The following is a 3,757-nucleotide window of genomic DNA, read 5'->3' as shown; positions in this document are numbered from 1 at the left end:
TTCCATTGTCCAGGAAGTAACTGAAGTCCTAATTTATATTAAAGAAGTGTTCATAGATTCAGAAGGCAATACTACAATCTCTTGGGTAACACTAAAAGAATGGCAAAAGAATGTATGGCTAACTAATGGAGGGAAAACAAAATAATAAAAAAAGACATTTAATTAAAATGGGGGGTGGGGAATGAGAGAATAATGGGGGAACTTTAGAATATGTAGAAGGAAATGAGAGGGAGGGGGTATGAAAAATGGTGGAATGAGACAGACATCATTACCCTATGTACATGTATGATTACACGAATGGTATGAATCTACATTGTGTACAACCATAGAAACGAAATGATGTACCCCATTTGTGTACAATGAATCAAAATGCAGTCTGTAAAAAATTAAAAGCTAATTTAAAAAATAATATTAAAAAAATAAGTCAAGAAAAGAGAGTGGAATGTGAGCGTGAACCCCTATAATCCCAGAGACCTGGGAGGCTAAGGCAGGAGGTTTGTAAATTTGAGGCCAGCCTTGGCAGTTTAGACCCAGTCTCAAAATAAAAATAAAAAAGACTGGGGATAAAAATTAAAAGGACTGGCTCAGTGATAGAGTGCCCCTGGATTCAACTCCCAGTACCAAAACAATGAGAGAGATAGAGGAAGAGAGAGAAGAAAAACGGAATGTAGAACAGGTTGAACAAGTAGAAAATAAATAGCAGGATGAGGGATTTAACCCAAATCTGTCTCTGACTATGCAGAATATAAATTGCAAAATAAAATTCCTATTAAAAGGAAACAGTTTTAAGACTGAAGTAACTATATGCTACTTTCAAGAAATAAATTTAGGGACTAAGGGTGTAACTCAGTGGTAGAGCACTTGCCTGGCACAGGCATGGCCCTGGGTTCAATTTCCAGCACTAAAAAAATTAAATTAAATTAAAAAATAAACAAATACAGTGAGAAAAATACAGTGATATGCAAAGTAAGTGAATAGGAAAAAAAGCTACTTGCCAACAATAACCAAAAGAATCTTGATGTAATTATACTAACATCAGACAAGGTAGTCTTCATGGAAAAAACAAACCAAAAAACTACTAAAGAGAGAAAAAATGGAGCAGGGAGGAGGCTGATCAGTGGATACTAAGTTACAGTTACAACAAGAAGCTCTGAGGTACTATTGTTTTAAAAGGTTTCTTTTTTAATACCTTTATTTTATTTATTCATTTTTATTTTTTATTTATTTTTTATTTTGAGAGCCCAACATGATATTTTGTGTTATTACAGTCTGAAAAACATTGAGTATTTCTAATCTCACATAAAGAGTAAATGGTATTAGAAATTAAATAACACTCAAACAAAGACTATTTCTTTGATTTAGAGATTGGGGTTCACTTGAATCCAGTGTTTGATTAATTGACGTGCAATAGCTCAGCTTGGTGGCACAAAAAGCCTGTTGCATCCACCAACTGATCTCTAGTGAACCAGCAGGTATCCTCTGTTTCATTCTTGTCCGCTTTAATTTCTATAGACATGCCACAGCTAAACAACCAATCATTAAAGAGGACGGCACTGGCCCTCCTTGACAAGAGACATACTGAACATGGCCAACTTTGACTCCACTTTCCTCTTCTACTTCTCTCCAAACAGCATCTTCTGTTGTCTCCCAGGTTCAATAAATCCAGCAAGACAAGTAAACATGCCAGGGGGAAATCTTTTCTGCCTGCCTAAAAGACACTTGGTCCCATCTGGATGAATAACTTGCATGATTACTACTGGATCAACTCTTGGATATGATGTATTATGAACGCCTTGAAGACTAGGACAGTCTTCTTTTAAACATACTCTCTTGTAGCCACCTTCTTCAATTTTAGTTGCACTTCTGCAAGTTGGGCAGAACTTATATCGACTGTGCCAGGCAAGGACAGATCTTGTTTGAGCTACAACTCCCACTTCTTTTTCTTTCAACTGTAGGAGAGCTGGCATTGGAGGAGGAAGAAAATAACAATTTCCGTGTCTTTGCTTAAATTCTTCAGCAGTAATAGGGTCTACACCTATAGCAAACCAGGCAATCAACCCCATCTTCCTCTTCTCTTGGGACTTCTCCAGCATAATTATGTAGCTTTTTTTTTTTTTTTTTTTTTTTTTCATTTCAAGTTCTACTCCAAGGAAAATCAAGGTGATCTTCTCCGGCTGAGTCAAGTAATCCTTTATATCTGTATAGTTCAGCTGACAAAGTCTTAGTTCTGGCTGCTGGAAACTTTCTTTATTGCCACTTAGAGTAACCAAGGGACTTAAATCTGAGAAAAGGATATAAACTGTGGCGGGATGGCTTTTTTTGGCTAGCAGCCAGTCAGAATTATTTCTTTTTTCACTTTTCCCGTCCAGTAGTGTTCTGCTAAAATAAATTTCACGTTCTTTGGCTTTATTGGTTAGAAACCAAGGCTTCTTCCCACCTTTAGCATTAGCTAATAAGCTGGCTATATGTTTATAACCCCCAAATCTAGCAATATCTAAGTGCGGTCTGTCTTGATTTATTGACAGTTAATCTGTCACACCCTTTCTCAAACAGAAATTGAACACCATCCAGGCGACTATTCCTTGCAGCATACATTAAAGCAGTCCAGCCATTTTCAGCAGTTTCATCGAGAAAATATGGAGAATGACTGAGTATTCCTGTTAACTTGGCAATATCTCCTTTGGCAGCTGAAATGAGAAATCAGAAATTATTTCCTGTTTTGGACTTCTTTTTATGGAAGACATTTCTTCCCCATCTCAAAACTTGGGCTGGAAGCTCCACCAGTCAGAGGGCGGTCAGCACCCGCCACCTGGTGCCAGGCGCCACAGCAGCCCTGGCCCAGGCTTCGCCTTCTTCATTTTTTATGTGTTGCTGAGAATCAAACCCAGTGCCTCACACATACTAGGCAAGCACTTTACCACTGGGCCACAGCCCCAGCCCCTCTGAGGTACTATTGTACAGTATAGTGACAATAGATGACAATAATGTACATTTCAAAAAGCTAGAGGGAAGGATTTTGAGTTTTTGCCCCAAAGAAATGATAAATGTTTGAATAGATAAATATGTTGAATCTGATTTGAATATTACAAAATGTATACATGTACTGAACATTATATGCATATTGGTTAAAAAAATAGGAGAAAATACTTCATAACGATAAACCATCACTCCACTAAGAAGACCTAACAATCATAAATTTGTAAGTCCTTTAATAACATGGCCTCAAAATGTATGATAAAAACTAATAAAACTTAAAGAAGTAGAGAAAGATTCAATCATAGTGGGAGATTATGAAACATCTCTCTCAGAAATTAATAACAAGCAGTCAAAATATTGGTATAGTTACAAAAAAATTCACATTACACAATTAACAGATACTACTGATTGACATACACAACAAATGGCAATGGACAATGTCAGAATGTAGATTTCCCCCTCCCCAGGTGTACATGAGTGGAAACTCAGAGGCATGGGTAGAAGGAGTCTGAGGGCTGGCCTCTGTAGCAGGATGTATACCAGATACAAAATGTCTGTTTCCATGATCCCCATACCTTCCTGTTCTAATTCCACTCTCCTATTAAGTGGCAGCCAGGTAGGAGTGTGTTTGGTCAGGTTATGTGAGATACTTCTCACTTTAGATATGACGAGTAAAACTCTGAGTAGAGACTAGGAATCCTCTCAAATTCAGCTCCAAAGGTCTATCTACCTTGTTATATTTAATTGCAAAATAGATTTCATTTTTTCCCAGAGGTCAGAT

General features: G+C 37.3%; 1 pseudogene across 1 annotated transcript; it reads right to left on the bottom strand.

The window, feature by feature from the left end:
* Positions 1-1,284: 1,284 nt before the first annotated feature.
* Positions 1,285-2,744, bottom strand: LOC306653260 (NAD-capped RNA hydrolase NUDT12-like; annotated as a pseudogene). Its single transcript has one exon. The product of its transcript is annotated as an NAD-capped RNA hydrolase NUDT12-like (transcript).
* Between the last annotated feature and the right edge of the window lie 1,013 nt (positions 2,745-3,757).

The sequence above is a fragment of the Sciurus vulgaris genome (assembly GCF_902686455.1).
Source record: "Sciurus vulgaris genome assembly, chromosome: 2".
Lineage (NCBI taxonomy): Eukaryota > Metazoa > Chordata > Mammalia > Rodentia > Sciuridae > Sciurus > Sciurus vulgaris.
The sequence above is the reverse complement of the archived record's forward strand: the minus strand, read 5'-3'. Positions and strand labels throughout refer to the sequence as shown.